The following is a 19653-nucleotide window of genomic DNA, read 5'->3' as shown; positions in this document are numbered from 1 at the left end:
AAAGTCTCAATACATAGGCACTCTGAAATGTTCCTTAGTTTTGGCTGGTGGTTACACCAGTCACAGCAGAAGCAAGAATATTTCTTTTATGGCATGTTTCTCTTTTATCCAAATGAACCCCAAAAGATAAAAAGGTTCTCATGTATTCTGCAGTGAGATCTTGTGGAAATATATCAATGACCCTCTGTGTTGCATTGTTCTGCACTATGAAATTTCCAAATCTCCATCTCCACCCTTCTCTGTGTGTACAGGTCTGTGTACAAGTGTCCATGTACATACATTTATTTGTATGTACATATAATTAGCATAAATCTACATCTATCCATCCAGGTCCATCCAGATATCTGATGTAAATATTTATAGCTCTGGTGCCACCTACTTATGAAAATTCATAGGAGTACATGCCATGGGATTTAAAAATATATATATAGTCAGATATCACATGAATTCTTATCACTCTGCAGCTTATAAGCTGGTGAACCTTTATTCACATGTAAATCAGTTATTTTGAAACTATATTCGCAACGGACATTTGGTCTGGTAAAAGTTTAACAACTCGGTATTTTTGTTTTGTGTTTGCAACTATATAGAAGCAGAGTGTTAGCATTTTGTGTGTATTCAAATTCGACTGTAGTTTCTGGATATGAATCATTTCCACCCTGTCTACATTCCCTCTCGAGTCCCTGCATCCACTCCTTACTTTCTCTGACATAGCTGTCTTCCCTGCTGTCCCATAAGGTCAATAATTTGCAGGCCTGAGGCAGGGGCTCTGAATAATGTATATTGGGTTTGGGTTTGGCACCAGCCTCAGCATGGTGGCAGATCTTTAGATGGTAAGGAATGTCACATCCAGAAGCTGACACTGCCAATACTTTAGAAAGAATTTCCAGGAAACTCTGTGCTTAATATTTGTGTATCTTTATGTATGCGTAGGTATACATGAATCTTACCTTTCATTGGCAACTCCATCTGTTTTTAGTTGTGTCTGTTCATTTGAATCAGAGCTAAAAGATTAAATTATACATCATGAAATATCATGTGAACTCACAGATTTACTTTTTCATTCCAATTAGCCACAATTTACCTGTAACTTATAAATTGGTTGAAATCCTAAAACTTGACATTTAATTTAGCTGTCTGAAAACAGCTATTTTTTTTTCCCCAGAAATGAGGCTTTATGTGGTGGAATATAAAATTCTCAGGCCTACAAAAGAAACTTCAATGAATCAAGATTTAAGAACATTTCTTTACTAGCAAACCTAACCCGACATTTAATGGCCTTCTGTGATGGAATATATTTTAAATTCACCTTCACTTCATAGGAACTTATCCCATTTAATTTTCTGCTTCCTATATTTCTCCATTCTCTCCTAACTTTTACCTATCATGGTTGTCTTTCTTACCCCTCAGACAGACTCAAGTAACAGCAGAATAGAAGCAGGAGCTACATCCAATACGATGTTAGGTTTGGGTTTGGGCTTGGGTAACCAGTCTTTCTGGAGCATGAAGGACCAATCCAAGACCTATTAGCTCCTTTCTTTCTGCTGAACTCTGCTGCTCACTGCTACTATCTCTTTGTTTCTGAATAGGTTTCTCACTACTTTTGGCTCATTGTGAGTTGTACACACCGGCATTGTGATAGTTTATCTAAGACTTTTGGTTGCTGGTCCCAAAGTTCATAGCAGTCCATGAGCAAGCATCTTTTGACCTGGTCCACCATTTTATATATAGTTTAAAAACAGAAAAAGATTGCATAGAGATGCTGACAGGCTGTCATGTATACTGTGTATTGTCATGAACACTCCAAAATGGTTTCCCACTCAGATGACAAAAAGTCAACTCACCAATTGTTGACATTTGGGTTAGAGGACACAGAAAAGGCTGTTAACACATTTTTATCTCTGTGAACAAAGAAAAACATACACAAAGACCAAAGTCAGACAATGTAGAAGAAATCATGCTTTTTTTTTTCTTGTGATGGATATTGAACCCAGGACCCTGTACATGCCAGGTAAGCACTCTACCACTTGAGCTATGTCTTCAGCCCTTTTCCCTCTATTTTTGAGATAGTGTCTTTGAGATAGTGTCTCTCTGCTATCTTTTCTCAGGCTAGACTTGAATTCACAATTCTCCAGCCTCTGTCTCCCAAGTAGCTGGGATTACAGGTATGTACTGCTGCACCTGTCTGAAAACATACTTTTACCTACGGGAATTTCAGGTCACAAAAAACAAATCTTGAGGACTCAAAACAAGAATTGAAGCAAAAGCTTCAGGCTACCATAGTGGGAACTCTGTCTGTCTGTCTGTCTGTGTGTGTGTGTGTGTGTGTGTTTACTGGAAATGGAAGGAAGCAAGAGAAGCAGCAATGGGGATTGACCATCTTTGCTTACACCTATGTTTTCTACCATTTTGGTCAGTGTGAGGAAACTTGGGAGTGATATGAGATTATAGGGATGGGGAGGTGCATTCAGGTAATAGTTGATGAAAGTTTCAATGGCAAGGGATACTGCCTGGTCAACATTTGGTTAGCAGAAATAAGTAGATAGGTCAGAGTCTATTTGAATTATGTTTACAAGATTTTCTGAATTGAAAATAGAGCACATGACCTGAATGATGGGTTTTCTTGGATATCTTTTTAAAACAGACTTTACATTTTAGAACAAGTTAAAATTTATAGAAGAATTATAAAGAAAGTACAGATAACTCCCATATACCCCTCTCTTCCGTATAGTCACTCCTATTATGTTAATAAGCTTGCATCTTGCATTCCTATGACACATTTCTTATAACTGATGAATCAGTATTGATACACTATTATTAACTAATATCCATAGCTGATTTTCGGGTTCACTGTAGGTTTTGCCAAATGCATAATGTCATGTTTCCAACATTATAGTATCATACAAAATAATTCTGCTGCCCTAAAAATTCACTGTTCTCTCTCATCACTTCACTCACCTACCAGTCCCTGGCAAGCACTGATCATTTTTCCTTTCCCTTTAGTTTTACCTTTTCCAGAGTATCACATAGTTGGAATCATATTACATGTAGCTATTTCAGATCAGCTTCTTTTTATTAATAATTATTTTAATTATATGTGGTTTATATGGTATTATGTCATAATTCAATGTGCAATGATCAAATCAGACTTGTTGCCATTTCCTTCCCCTTAAATTTAAAAAAGATTTTGATTTATATTAATAATTATATACAAATTTATGAGGTAGAGTGTGGTATTTCAATACATGTATACAATGTGCACTGATCACATCAGAAAAACAAAATTTTCTATCTCCTTGTCATTACTTGTATATGGAAGCTTTGAGCCCCTCTCTTCTACTTATTTGTAAATTATATACTTGGCTATTGTTAACGAAATAATTTCTTTCACTTAACAATATGCACTTAAGGTATCTCTGTGTCTTTTCATGACTTGTCTGCTCTATTCTCTTTCATTATTTCTTTTTTTCTGGTACTAGGGATAGAATACAGGCCTCAGACATGCTAAGCAAGCATGTACTCTGCACTGAGCTACACCCCTAGCTCAGTGAATAATATTACATTGCATAGGTTTACCACAATTTCTGTGTCCAATCCCATACTGAAGGACATCTTAGCTGCTTCCAAATTTTAGAAATTTTGAATAAACCTGCTATAAACACCTGTGTGCAAAATTTTTGTGTGGATATGAATTTTTGACTTAATTGGGCAAATACTTAAAAGTGTAATTTCTTCTTTGCAGGCTAAGACTGTATTTGGATTTGTAAGAAATTGCCAAATTGCCTTCTAAGGTGGCTGTATCATTTTGCATTCCTACCAGCAATGAGTGAGGGTTCCTGTTGCTCCAATCCCTTGCCAGTGTTTGGTATTGTCAGTGTTCTATGTTTTAGGCATTCTAATCGGCCTGTAGTGGTATTTAATTGTTTTAATTTTAATTCTTAAGTGGCATATGACATTGAGCATATTTCCATATACTTATTTGCCATCTATATGTCTCCTGGGTGAGGTGTCCAGAACTTTTGTCCACCTTTTAAGTTGGGATGTTCTTTTTTTTGATGGTTGAATTTTATTTAAGAGTTCTTTGTAATTTTGGGGTAACAATCCTTTATCAGATATGTCTTTTGAAAACCAATCTACGTCTTATCTGTTCAGTCTCATGAAAGTATCTTTCACAAAGTATAAATTTTAAATTTTGATGAAGTTCAGCCTATCATTTTTTAATTTCATGAATTATCCCTTTGGTACTGTAGTCAAAAAGTCATTGCCAAATCCAAGGTCATCCAGGTTTTCTCCAATGTTATTTCCTAGAAGTATTATAGTTTTGTGTTTTATATTTAGTTACATAGCCCATTTTGATTTAATTTGGGGGAAATGTAAGGTCAGTGTCTACATTTTTTTTTTGTATGTGGACATCGTGTTCTTCTAGCCCTCCATGGGATTACCTTTGCTCTTTTGTCAAAGAACAGTTGCCTATATTTGCATGAGCCTATTTCTGGACTCTCTATTCTGTCATTTTGGTATATTTTCCATTCTTGCTAATATTGCATATCTTATTTACTCTACCTTTATAGTAGGACTTAAAGTCTGGTAGTGTCAGTCCTCTGACTATCTTCTTCTTTTTGTGACAGGGTCTCACTATGTATCTCAGGCTAGGCTGGAACTTGTTACACATCCCAGGTGGCCTTGAACTCACGATCCTCCTGCCTCAGTCTCCAGAGTACTAGGATTACAGGTCAGCATCACCATGTCCAGTTCTGGTCCTCTTAAATATTGTGTTGGCTATTCTGGGTCTTTTGAGTTTCTATACAAATTTTAGAGTCATTTTGTTGATATATAGAAGAATATCTTGAAAAGATAAGATGCAATGAAAAACTCAATAGTTCACTGAATCTATATGTCAAAAGAATTGACATCTTGACAATGAGTCTTCCTATCCATGAACATGAACTATCTCTCCTTTTATTTAAATCTTTAATTTCTTTTATCGGTCTTGTGGTTTTCCTCATATAGATCTTATACATATTTTGTTTGATTTATGCCCATTTCTTTGTTTCTGCCTCCTTTTTGTCTTGTTTTTTATACTTATTAATTTCTGGTACATAGGGAAGCAATTGACCATTGTATATTAACCTTCTACCCAGAAACCTCACTATAATGATTTATCTGTTCCTGCATTTTGTTTTGTTTTGTTTGTTTGTTTTTAAAAAAATCAATTCTGTCCTTGAGATCACTCAACTGTATTTATCTTCAGTATCCTCAGCAATAAATTTTGACTGGATTTTCTAGGGGGCGATGGAGTCTGGGAAGAGAATGTGCTTGCCAACCACTACGAACATTCTTCCCCCTGCCAACTATATATTAGATTAAAATTAACAAATTGAAATGTGAACGCATCAAATGGTCTTGAAAACTTGGTTAACATGAGATAGTATGTTTGGAAATGTGAAAGGGCAAAGCTGTGTACAAATGCCCAAAACACAGGTCCTATCAACATACAACTCTGGGATTTGATTGTGTCCCTCATCAACCGGCTTGCCTCTAGTCCTCTCATATTTCAAAGGATGCTTTAGATATTCTATTAGGTCTTTCTGGTAATAATTGAAATGTTTGGAAATTCCGTTTTTCACCATTGTCATATATCTGGTTTTGAAGAATATTTTGCGTGGAAAATGTTCTTAATAAACTTTCAAACATCATACATGCCTAGTAAACTTCAAATGCAAGTGACAAACAGATCAGTTGCATAAGAAATGCCTTCTTCAACACATGTTCCATAGGAACGCACCGGCATCCATCTGTTCTTGTTGCATCCTGGGTCATATTAAATGTACCATTAAGTCAACATATCCTGAGGTGCATATAATGGAACACTAGTTTTAGGTAATATTACTGGAAATTTATAATAATAATGATAGCACTTATTATGCTTTATTTAAGTATATAAAATGGATTTTAAAACATAAGAGATGAAAATTTGATGAATATATGTGTTTTTAATTTTTATTTTTTTATTATTCATATGTGCATACAATGCTTGGGTCATTTCTTCCCCCTACTCCCACCCCCTTCCTTTCCCCCCCACCCTTTGATACCCGGCAGAAACTATTTTGCCCTTATCTCTAATTTTGTTGAAGAGAGAGTATAAGCAATAATAGGAAGGAACAAGGGTTTTTGCTAGTTGAGATAAGGATAGCTATACGGGGAGTGGACTCACATTAATTTCCTGTGCGTATGTGTTACCTTCTAGATTAATTCTTCTTGATCTACCCTTTTCTCTAGTTCCTGGTCCCCTTCTCCTATTAGCCCCAGTTGCTTTTAAGGTATCTGTTTTAGTTTCTCTGCGTTGAGGGCAACAAATGCTAATTTTTTAGGTGTCTTACCTATCCTCATACCTCCTTTGTGTGCTCTCGCTTTTATCATGTGCTCAAAGTCCAATCCCCTTGTTGTGTTTGCCCTTGATCTAATGTCCACATATGAGGGAGAACATATGATTTTTAGTCTTTTAGGCCAGGCTAACCTCACTCAGAATGATGTTCTCCAATTCCATCCATTTACCAGTGAATGATAACATTTTGTTCTTCTTCATGGCTGCATAAAATTCCATTGTGTATAGATACCACATTTTCTTAATCCATTCGTCAGTGGTGGGGCATCTTGGCTGTTGCCATAACTTGGCTATTGTGAATAGTGCCGTAATAAACATGGGTGTGCAGGTGCCTCTGGAGTAAACTGTGTCACAGTCTTTTGGGTATATCCCCAAGAGCGGTATTGCTGGATCAAATGGTAGATCAATGTTTAGCTTTTTAAGTAGCCTCCAAATTTTTTTCCAGAGTGGTTGTACTAGTCTACATTCCCACCAACAGTGTAAGAGGGTTCCTTTTTCCCCGCATCCTCGCCAACACCTGTTGTTAGTGGTGTTGTTAATAATGGCTATTCTAACAGGGGTGAGGTGGAATCTTAGTGTGGTTTTAATTTGCATTTCCTTTATTGCTAGAGATAGTGAGCATTTTTTCATGTGTTTTTTGGCCCTTTGAATTTCTTCTTTTGAGAAAGTTCTGTTTAGTTTACTTGCCCATTTCTTTATTGGTTCATTAGTTTTGGGAGAATTTAGTTTTTTAAGTTCCCTATATATTCTGGTTATCAGTCCTTCGTCTGATGTGTAGTTGGCAAATATTTTCTCCCACTCTGTGGGTGTTCTCTTCAGTTTAGAGACCATTTCTTTTGATGAACAGAAGCTTTTTAGTTTTATGAAGTCCCATTTATCTATGCTATCCCTTAGTTGCTGTGCTGCTGGGGTTCCGTTGAGAAAGTTCTTACCTATACCTACTAACTCCAGAGTATTTCCTACTCTTTCCTGTATCTACTTTAGAGTTTGTGGTCTGATATTAAGATCCTTGATCCATTTTGAGTTAATCTTGGTATAGGGTGATAAACATGGATCTAGTTTCAGTTTTTTGCAGACTGCTAACCAGTTTTCCCAGCAGTTTTTGTTGAAGAGGCTGCTATTTCTCCATCATATATTTTTAGCTCCTTTGTCAAAGACAAGTTGGTTATAGTTGTGTGGCTTCTTATTGGGTCCTCTATTCTGTTCCACTGGTCTTCATGTCTGTTTTTGTGCCAGTACCACGCTGTTTTTATTGTTATTGCTTTGTAATATAGTTTGAAGTCAGATATTGTGATACCTCCAGCATTGTTCTTTTGACTGAGTATTGCCTTGGCTATTCGTGGCCTCTTGTGTTTCCATATAAATTTAATGGTAGATTTTTTAATCTCTTTGATGAATGTCATTGGAATTTTGATGGGAATTGCATTAAACATGTAGATTACTTTTGGGAGTATAGACATTTTTACTATGTTGATTCTACCAATCCATGAGCATGGGAGATCTCTCCACTTTCTATAGTCTTCCTCAATCTCTTTCTTCAGAAGTTTATATCTTTCCTTGTAGAGGTCATTCACATCTTTTGTTAAGTTTACACCTAGTTATTTGATTTTTTTTTGAGGCTATTGTAAATGGAATTGTTTTCATATATTCTTTTTCAGTTCGTTCATTATTAGTGTATAGAAATGCTAATGATTTTTCTACGTTGATTTTATATCCTGCTACCTTGCTGTAGCTATTGATGATGTCTAGGAGCTTCTGAGTAGAGGCTTTTGGGTCTTTAAGGTATAGGATCATGTCATCTGCAAATAGGGATATTTTGACAGTTTCTTTACCTATTTGTATTCCTTTTATTCCTTCTTCTTGCCTAATTGCTCTGGCTAGGAATTCCAGTACCATGTTGAATAGGAGTGGAAATAGTGGGCATCCTTGTCTAGTTCCTGATTTTAGAGGGAATGGTTTCAGTTTCTGTCTGTTAAGTATAATGTTGGCTGTAGGTTTGTCATATATAGCTTTTATAATGTTGAGGTACTTTCCTTCTATTCCTAGTTTTCTTAGAGCTTTTATCATGAAATGGTGTTGGATCTTATCAAAGGCTTTTTCTGCATCTATTGAGATGATCAAGGTTTTGTCTTTGCTTTGTTAATGTGGTTTATTACATTTATTGATTTTCATATGTTGAACCACCCCTGCATTCCTGGGATGAAGCCTACTTGGTCGTGGTGAATAATCTTTTTGATGTATTGTTGAATTCAGTTTGCCATTATTTTGTTGAGGATTTTTGTTGATGAATATATTTTCTTTAGATCAAGAAAGACATTCAAAGTATAACACAAAAGACACTAGTCATAAAAGTATTGGAATATTTGACCACATTAAACTTATAAAGTTATATACAAAAAAAGAATAACTATCTGAGAAAAATAACTTGTATTACATAAAGATACAAGAAGGATTGATATAATGAATAAAGAATGTTTCAATCCAATGACAGACATAAAAATCTTAATTTTAAATGACCAACTGTATTTTAAATACACTCCTAATTTCTTAATCAACCTTTGCTGTGCTGTTTTTAGTTTTTAGCAGGAAACCTATACATATAGCTTTAGCATTTTCAAAGTACTATCACATATATTATTTTGCTTCTATTATTAATTTCTATTATATACTATCAAGCAGGTAGATATCATATTACTAGTTGATATTTAAATAATTGAAGTTTAAAGAGGCTTAAGTGACTTGTTGGGTGTCAAGTGAATATAAGATATCAGAGACAAAAATTGAATTCAGTTCTTTCTTCAAATCCGAGGCTATTCCTCTGGTCTGAAACATCAGTGCATCTCTCAGGGATTTATGCAAATGTCTTCTAAATCTACAAAATAAGATTTTATACTTAAAAAAAACATTTTATTTTGTTTGAAGTGGGATAAGAAGATGGAAATTCTTGCTTTGCTCAATCTATCCAAAATTTGCCACAGTCTTGGTCAACACTATTACAGAAAACATATAGCTAACTTGCAGACATATAATTTAACAAAGTGGTAATGTGAAATCTTCATTTATGGTCCATGATCAAAAAAGTTATAGGAAATGGAAATTCAAGGTAATTGAATGAATTATTTGTTTCATTTTGTTTTTCAGGTAGCCTTAGTTGTATAGATGCCAACAAATTAAAATAATGACTAACTGATCTTCTCTTTAGCAGTACATACTCTCTTTCTAACATTAACACAACTGGGATATATATATATATATATATATATATATATATATATATATACATATGTGTGTATATATAATTCTGGATCTTGAATTCAGGGCCTTGCACTTGCTAGGCAAGTGTTCAACCACTTGAGACATGGCTCCAGACCTTTTTTGCTTTAGTCACTTTTCAGATAGGGTCTTGAATTTTTGCCCAGGTCAGCTACAGACCATAATCTTCCTCCCTATTCCTCCTGGGTAGCTAGGATTATAAACATGTCCTACCAAACTGAGCTTGTTTTTTTGAAATGGGGTCTCACTAACTTTTTTCTGGACCAACCTCAAATTCTTGATCCTACTAATCTCTGTCTCCTGAATAGCATGGTTCAGGTGGGAGAGCACCCTAGTAAGAGAAAGGCTTTGAGTTCAAATCTCAGTGCAGCCAAAAAATTAATCAAAGAATTCAAAGATGGTACAAGGAAGACAATGAAAGATATAAAAAAGCAATTCAATAAAGATATTGAGATTCTGAAAAGAATCAAGCAGAAATCTAAAAGCTCAATATGTGAAATTAAAAAAGAAATCTCAATGGAAAGCCTCACCAATACACTAGATCAAGTGGAAAAAAGGATATCAGGTCTTGAAGACAAGGTTGACAAATTAGAATATCAGACAGTAAAAAGGAAATAAGAATGAGAAATAACAGAACATATAAAATCTCTAGAATGCCATTAGAGTCCAAACATATGAATAATAGGAACAGATGAGAGGGAGCCAAAGTACAAAGTAAATGCATAGAAAATGTGTTCAGTAAAACAGGAGCAAAGAATTTCCCAAGTCATGAGAAAGATATGGACATCTAAGTAGGGGAGGCATTTAGAATCCCAAATAGAAATGATCACAAAAGAACCTCTCCATGACATATTAAACTACTAAAAATATAGAAGAAAGAATACTAAAAGTGCATAAGAGAAGCACCAAGTCACTCATAAAGGCACAGCCATCAGAACAACAGCAGATTCCTCAGAAGAATCTCTAAAGGCCAAGAGGGCATGGAATGATGTATTTGAAGCCCTGAAAGAAAATAACTACCAACCTTCACCACTCTTATTCAATATAGTACTGGAATTCCTAGCCAGAGCAAGAAGGCAAGAAAAAGGAATAAAAGGGATTCAAATAGGGAAGGAAGAAATCAATTATCCTTATTTTCAAATGATATGATTTTATCATTTAAAAGACATTAGAGAGTCCATCAAAAAAATCTCCTAGCTTTGATGAACACTTTTGGTAATGTAACAGAATATAAAATTGGCATATAAATGGAGTAACTTTTCTATAACCCAACAATGAATAGGCAGAGAAAGAAATCAGGAAAACAATCACACCCTCCCCTCCAGGAATAAACTTAACTAAGGAGGTTAAAGACTTCTGTAGTAAAAACTATAAAACTTTGGAGAAAGAAGTTGAAGAAGACCACCAGAAGATGGAAAAACAGAAACATAGATAAAGATCAATGGACTAGAGTAGAATGGAGGACCCAGAACCAAATTCAGGCACTTATGATCATTTAATTTTTGACAAGGATGACAAAATCATATGTTGGAGAAAAGACAACTTCTTTAACAAATGGTGCTGGAAAAACTGGACATCCTCATGTAGAAGATACAAATTAAATCCCTATCTCTCACAAAAATCAACTCAAAATGTATCAAAGATATTAATGTAAGACTTGATACTTTGAAATTACTGAAGGAAAACATATGAGAAATACTTCAAGATATTGGCACAAGCAATGATTTCTCAAATGGGATTTGAATAGCTCAGAAAATAATAGCAAGAACCAACAAATGAGAGTAAATCAAACTAAAAAACTTCTGCACAGCAAAGGAAACAATCAAGAGAGTAAAGAGACAAGCTATAGAATGGAAGAAAGTTTTTGCTAGCTATTCATTTGGCAGAAGATTGATAATCAGAATATATAAGAACTTAAAAAATTAAACTCCAAAATAACAAATAATCCAATCAACACAGGGGTAAGTGATCTAAATAGACAGTTCTCAAAAGAAGAAATACAAATGGTCAATAAACATATGGAAAAATGCTCAATAACTTCAGCTCTCAGAGAGATGCAAGTCAAAACCACAGCGAGGTTCACCCTAGTCTGCAAGACTATTATTAAAAAAAATACCAGTGAAGATGTGGAGAAACAGAAACCTGTGTACACTGTTGGTGGGAATGTAAAGTAATACAACCACAATAGAAATCAATATGGAGATTCCTCAACAAACTAAAAATAGAGCTATCATATGATCACACAATACCACTCAAGACTGAAAAACATGAAGTCAGAAGCACACAATATCTATACCCATTGTTGATTACTATTCTTGATAGCTAAGAAATGGATTCAGCCTAGTTACCTACCAATAGATGAGTGGATAAAGAAAAAAATGCACACACACGCACACACACACACACACACACACATTTTTAGGAAAATGGATGGATCTGGATGACATTGTTTTAAATAAAATAAGCCAGTCACAGAAAGATAAGTATCACATGTTTTTGTTCTCCCTCACCTGTAGAAACTAACAACAAAAAAGATGACTTGAAGGTAGAAGAGGTACTATTAGGGAATGAGAAAGAGGAAGGAGGTGGGGAGGGGAGACAAGGAGGGCGAGAGTGGACATGATCAAGGCATAATGTATGCATGTATGGAACTGTCACAATGAAACCCATTAATTTGTACAATTAATATGTATTCATAATTAGAATTTTTAAAACAATATATAAAATGTTACAGGGATTCAGTTTGACCAGCCCACAGCCATCTTGAATCCTAACTATCATGACTGCCTATGTAGACCTAGTCAGCTTTCTTAGCATAGTTTCCCACACAGTATAAATAAACAAAACCATCACATAAGTGCATGAAGCTTTACCACCTGACCCAGAACCTGGTGTTGCTAGTGCCAGGAATGTGCTTGATGTTCTTGATGCTAGCTTCATATAAAATAAGCACATTGCAGCTTGCATGAAGTCACTTTTGTCCTGACAATTTTATAACCCCCCTCCTTCTGACTCAAATCACAGGGATCCACTGGTCTAGCTGCCATCCAAGACTATGGTTCTGTCACTAAGTCCCCAGTAAGTTGCATTCTGTGCAATCCTGGACCTGTGTGTCTCTGTCTTTAGTCTCACAGTACCTTGGGACTGGTCCCCAGATACTGGGATTGGGTTGTTTCAGAACAAATGTATTGTTTTGTTGCAGTGTGTACACATTAAGTGTGTACCATCAGATCAGTGTAATAGAAAGTACTCTGGGTGAGATTATTCAGAAACAAATTACAATTGGTAAAATCTCAGTGACTGTGAAGAAGCCTTTAACCAGCAAAAACATGTTCCCTTTGATACCCATGCTATTTGCTCATAGACAAAATTTACAAGACTTGGAATCAAGAAACATCCAGGAAAGATGAGAATAAGACTATTAATGAATAAGTAGTCTGCTGCAGTTCTCTGATAAGAAAGTTTGTAATAAAATTGCTCATTTCTAAGGATATTTTCATGCTTTCAAAGTAGAAAGTAATAAGTATTTGTGAGTAAATTGTATCTTTTTCAAACATGGTGCTTGTCTGAAATTCAATTACAATCATTATTATATATCTTCCTTCCCATATATTTTTAATATCATTCCATAGTTTTCCTTTTTTTCTCTTGCCTCAGCACAACCCTGTTCTTAAAGATAAGAGATTCACTAATGGCTCTCTCTTTCCGAACATCATATTGACTTACTCAAATGAAGAGAGTAAGGACATTAGAGATTTGCCACATATGACTGATTTATTTGAACAACAAAATTCTTTGAATCTAAAGGATAAAGCAATATGACTTAGCTCACTGGAAAATCTCTTTTTAGAATGAATTACAGAATCAAAGTCCGGAAAACTGTTTTTCTAATAGAAATTTCCAAGATTGATTTTGTGAATATCTCTTCTCTCTCTCTCTCTCTCTTTCTCTCTCTCTCTCTCTCTCTCTCTCTCACACACACACACACACACACACACACACACACATATTTTATTGATGCTACCATCACTGATTGTTGATGTCAAATCTTGAGATCAGTGCTAAAGGACTGAAATTTGAAATGTACTTTGCAAGAAACCATGTGACTTCATACACTTATTTCTTTTGGTTTGAATTGGTTACATTACTCTACAAATTACAAAACTTGCTGCCTCTAAAAATTCTTATAGAAATCAGAAAAGTTAGACCTAGTATTTGATTTTTCCCTAGAAATAGGCCTTTATATGTTTTTAATGAAAATATGAGGCCTGTCAAAAAGTTCAGTGAATCAAGATTTAAATACAGATTTTGAGCTAGGGGTATAGCTAGAGGTTAGCTCAGTGGTATTGTGTTTGCCCAGCATGTGCAAGCCATGGGTTTGATCCCAAATACCATTAAACAAATAAATACATAGACACATAAATATGGAAATTCATACTTACTGAATTTCTCTTTGATACTGAACCTAGTATCTTATGTAACAGCATTTTCAGCTTAAATGTGCTTCAAATTCAATTTCAGTTAGCAGGTATCTGTGGCTCTTCCCCCTTTTAATTTCTTACTTTCAAGCCCCTCCACCAGCTGTGCACTTTATGAATCATATATGTCTTACTTCCTCTCACATTTGGTCAAATAACTACAAGGCTAAGGCAGGAGCTCCATTCAGTCTGACAAAGGGTGTAGGTTTAGGGCACCAGCCCTAAATCAGGGCAGTGCTCTCAAGGGTGAGGAACACTTCCATGACTCTAAACTTCATTGTTTTCTGCTGAAGGCTCTTCCACTCCCTGCCCATTGCCACCTTCTCCTGGCTCCAGATAGGATTCTCCCCTCCCTCAGTGACTCGAGAAAGTCTCATACATACACATTAACTGACATAGTAAAACAAACTCCAAGAATAAGAAGATTCCCTCTATGAGTCCTTACCTCTTTTCTACCTCAAGTTAAAAGATAAGGATAGTCCATTCAGAAGCTCACTAAGAGAGGGCATTAGAAATAGTATCAAGGAAACTCTGAACCCCATGGGTGCTCCTGCAGTGACTATCTCATATCTCAGGCTCTACATATGTGTGCATGCGTGCATGCATGTACATATACATCTTTTCACTTATGTCTTACAAGGCATTGGGGAATTCACTTAGGGATACTGTTTTGAATTCAGCCCGGATATTGCCAAAGGATTAAAAGATACATAGTAAGATACCAAATTACTTTTCTTTTTCCTAAAAGTTCAAATTAATTACAATTAATCTTCAATGTATAAACTGGTTGACCCTTATAAAATTCACATGCAAATCAGTTGCTGGGAATTGTCATATTCCCTAGAAATGATGCTTTATAAGATTGTGTTAAATTTTTTAGTCCTATCAAAAACATAGTGACTCAAGGTGTGAAAGTTCAGTTCTTTATTACTGAACTCATCACAATATGGTGCAGTTTAAGTTTGTTGGTCTACTTCCCTCTAATTCCATCTAATACCCTGCTTCCTAAGTCCTTTTATTCTTCTCCTTTCACCCATAACGGTTATCTTTCCTTCTCCTCAGATAGGGTCTCGTAGCTATAGACCTGAGTTGGGGCCTCATCCAATTTGACATTGTTTTATGGTTTGGGTACCTACCCCCATTGTTTTCAGAGTTCTGGAGAGTGAAGGACATATCCATTATCTCCATTTTTTTCTGTGGGAGCCCCTCTTCTACCTGCCCATTCCTACCTCCTCCTTGTTTCAAGCAGAATTCTCTCTTCTCTTGATCCTATCTGGGAAAGCCTCACACACATGGATCTAAGAGCTCCCTAAGAGTTTTAACTGCTCCTTACTAAGGGTAACAAGCAGATTATAAGAAATTTCCCTTTAATGACTTTTTTAAGGTTTTTCTGTTTAGCTCCAAAAAGACAGTTACCTACAAATGATTATCATCTCTAAGGAAACTGTTATTGCTATTTATGCTCCCAATACCTTTCACAACTTAGATCAATCAACTCACCCCTTGTCATTGTTGCCAGAGAATACTGTAGAGTCCATGAAAGCATCCATAACCCTGCTAAAAAAATTAAGAAAATACACAAAATATATATTCAGATATTTTTGGAAGGCAATCAGATTCTTTATCCTGTAGGATTTCAGGGCACAAAAATGAAAATCAGAAGGAATTATGACAGAGCTAAAGAAACGGCTTCACAGTACAAAATTAGGACCTCCAAAACAAACCCTAGAGAGAGAGAGGGCGAGAGAGAGAGAGAGAGAGAGAGAGAGAGAGAGAGAGAGAGTATCCACTGGAAAGAGGAAGAAGAAAGGAAGGTAAGCATAGTATTCATGACCTCCCCCTTTTTCTTCCCCATTTTATATACCACTTAGACCACTCTAGAATCAATTTAGTAAATGCAAGATAGATCTTGAAGCATAAGGATGGAAAGGTAGATTCAGGTAATAGCTAATGAAGAGAGACAGGTAAAATAAATAAAACTCCAGAACAATGAATACTGTAATATCAAAGGCTAGTTCCTAGTCACCCTTCTGCAAGAAAGAAACAAGTAAGTATATCAAAGATGGCCTAAATTATGTTTAAAGGAATTTGTAGGGACCTGGGATGTAAGTGACATGGTACTTGCCTAGCATACACAAGGTGCTGGGTTTCATACCTCAAAAAATTGTAAAAAATTATGTTTGAAATGGTTTTTCCTCAGAATTTGCCTTTTAAAGGATATTCAGCTATATTATATACAATTGAGGCTTTCCACTATCCAAACTGCTGACTTGGGTAGTTTAACTTCTTTATGAAGACCATCTCTCCTCTGTAAATTAAGATATATGCAAAACACAGTTTGTAACTATCAAATTCATAAAAACATGTTGAATAGTCACCATTTCACAGGTATTATTGAGTTTTAGACAATCTGCCTTCCACTAAAATTATGCCATAAAAATCACTATGTGGCAACAATATAAACTCATACATATTTTAAAATTTCAAATACCAAACATTCTCATGAAAATAATACACCTTTATTGTAAAGGTGGATTCTTATATCATAATGATAGTGACAAATAGCAGAGCATGCTTCACCCTCCATCCCAAATTTCAGAAACAGAATAGAAATATAGATTTCCACAACAATAACGAGAAGCCCTGGGAGGCACCAAGGAGTCAGAGCTGTGCCTTAGAGCAGCAGCACCCTGAGGACCAGGGCTGTCAACCTAAGGTGTTGGTGGAGGAAGGCTTTCAAGTTCTCTTTTTGCCCTTCACCTGATTTGGTTGAGTATCATCATGGCCTTTCTCAGTAGAAACCAGCAATGGCTACCTAGGTATAGTTCAAGTAGGATTAGGGTAGCTGAAACCAGGGAAGGACTAAAAAGCCTTCACTCCTCCACTCATTCTGCCTCCAAAGCCCAAGTGACAGCCTCTGTAGACTGTATCCTCCCATACTGCTCTTCCCAGGAGCCTAAAGGGATTATCCCTGACCAGAGGGTTGCTACTCAGTGTTTCCTACGTTCTCCAGGGTTCTTCATCTCCCCTTATGTTAAACTTAGTGAAAAAAACAAAGATGATATTTTATCTTGCAATGAGGGTGACTATATAATTCCTCAGCCAAGACAAGACAATTCTGAAGGTGAAAAAGAGGCACTATTACTAAGTGTGCTGAGACAATACCTGCAAGCCCCAACAGCGTGCTGTTCCAAGCAGACCTTCAGCTCTTGCCCAGTACACATTGGCTCCTAGTCTACTTTTAAACTGAATCATCTGTAACAGTATGCTTTAAACATTCTATTTTATAATTTTCTGGTATATTTAAAAGGAAATTACAGACACAGAACAAGCTCTTTAAGCTGTGAATTTTTCAAGTGTTATTTGCATATCACTTAATTTATTAATAAAGGTACAAATGTGTTCCTGATTCCATTAACTAAGGATGGGAAATACACTTAAGATTCAGTACATTTGAGTTATATCACTTACTTGTTAGGTCTGCGGTGTACCAACCACTGATAAAAAGCACTCTTCTTTAATCTCTTCATGGTATTGTCTTGTGGTTGAATTTAATCCACAATTAACCTAAGAAAAGGAAAAGCACATGTGAATTTTATATTCAATGTGTTTAAAATATATTTGATATCTCTAAAATTAGGAAGAAAGTCACACATAAAACTTATTAAATATGGGTCAGCATTTCTAGCCTTGAACACACAAAATTATGACATTTACAAAACTGTGTAATTTTATCAATCCTATGAAACATGTTTGCTCTTGATATTTTAGTTTCAGAAACAGAGGAAAATAATTCTTTAATGTTCAATAAATTTTAAGTTTAGATGAAGTACAGTTATTTTAGAGATTATTCACTTGCTACATGGGACACAAAACATGAAATAAAACCAGTTCCAAGGCAATTTTGCATCACCATGGCAATTTATATTTTCATCCTGAAATATTCTGTAGTGTAAGTAAAAGAAATGGGAAAGAGATGTGTTAGTCAGCATTTCACAGAGTGTATTTACATCATGCAAGAAAATCAGAAGCCATTAGAAAATAAAAGGACATTGCCAAATAGACGCCCAAGTTAGTAAGTAAAAAATAAAATGATGTCTACAAAAATGTGCCATAAGCTCCTAAACCCTTGACAAAGAGAGAAAAATGAAAGCAAAGAGAAAAATACTTCTTTTTAAAAATACATAAATAAATAGAGGAATTTAGGCAAAAATACTGATTCTGAGCTTTGGGACTGGGGCACAGACACCTGAAAACTCCATACCTTCCAGAGGTACCAGCTATGCACGGTAGGAGTAGAAATCTGTAAGCTCTCAGACTAGTGCCTGGTGCTCCAGAGATGCGAGCCAAGGTCAGGCACAGCAGAGCCAGATTTCTGGAAGCCCCTTTTCCCTGCAAGTCCTGGACTCAATTACCTGTTGGTGGCACTGCTTCTTCTGTGGCTTCTGTGGCTCTAAAAGGGCTGCGGGTGGCAGGGAGAGTCAGTGGCTGGGCAGAGGGGCCCATGTGGTCTCACGTCTTGTGACTTGGGAACAGCTAGACCTAAAGGAAAACTAACTTTATTCCAGATCTTGACAGCAGTGTCCTCTCCTGCTGCCTTTTTAAATTCATTTTTATTCTTAATTTCCCCAAACCAAGCTTGTTAAGTTAAATCACCCAATTCCTGACCAGCAACAATGTCAGTACTACTTGGCCCTTCATCTTCCAGCCTAGTAGTTCTTGAATCGAGGGTAAATGGACTCTAGTAGGTCCCAGGGAGGAGGAAGGCACATTAATTAGTACGCCCCTCAGCTAAACACAAGGCTAACCTTCCTGTCTGGGAGTCCCAAAGATTTCCCTTCAGTCCTCTGTCCCCCCCCCCGACCCTCTCCCACATTCTTTTAACTCTCTTTGTAAGGATGAAAAGATGACTTAAGTTGACATAGAGGATAGGGGGAGGGATGGGACACCCTTGCTCAGACCCTCACCCCAAGGTCTTTATCTGTTGCTGAGGAACAAGCCAATACGGACATAAGAACTCTGTGTCCATGGCAACTTCAAACAGCAGATTCTGGTGGTCTTGAGATTATAGAGTGAATAATAGAATGAACTTGGTTCCAAACTCAGAGGATTAAAAGTTCTTCTCTTTAAAGATTGGGGGCCCAGCGGGGAGAAGTTGTAATATTAAAGATGCCAGGTAATAATCTCAGAGCAGAGATTTCGTCTTATTTTTTTCTTTTGTATCTAACAGAGGGGATTTTTTTGTTGCTGATAAATTAAACCTTTGAGATTAAGAGAGCTCTGAAATAAAAGAGATCATTAAGTTGTTACATATGCAAGCCAAAAATAAAAGGACTGGTCCTGGAACAAACTCCCTATACTACCAGCACCATGGTCAGATAGTGGTAGGGAAAACATTTACCAGACCTAAGGGCCCAGGGTATTTTATAAAGAAAATACTTAGGAAGCTGAAATCTGGAGGATAGCAGTTTGAAACCTCTTGGCAAATAGTTGGTGAGACCCCCATCTTCAAAATAA

The 19653-nt window shown here is 36.1% G+C and overlaps 1 long non-coding RNA gene across 1 annotated transcript; it reads right to left on the bottom strand.

Moving 5' to 3' along the window:
- Positions 1-950: 950 nt before the first annotated feature.
- LOC141411315 (uncharacterized) lies at positions 951-18677 on the bottom strand. The gene is made up of 5 exons (XR_012436086.1): positions 18552-18677; positions 17608-17703; positions 15637-15693; positions 1845-1901; positions 951-1004 (listed from the first exon to the last, which is right to left on the bottom strand). It is a non-coding gene; the product is annotated as an uncharacterized lncRNA (long non-coding RNA).
- Positions 18678-19653: the final 976 nt, after the last annotated feature.

The sequence above is a fragment of the Castor canadensis genome, chromosome 10 (genome assembly GCF_047511655.1).
Source record: "Castor canadensis chromosome 10, mCasCan1.hap1v2, whole genome shotgun sequence".
NCBI classification, from domain to species: Eukaryota; Metazoa; Chordata; class Mammalia; order Rodentia; family Castoridae; genus Castor; species Castor canadensis.
This window is presented reverse-complemented; position numbering and strand designations above follow the sequence as displayed.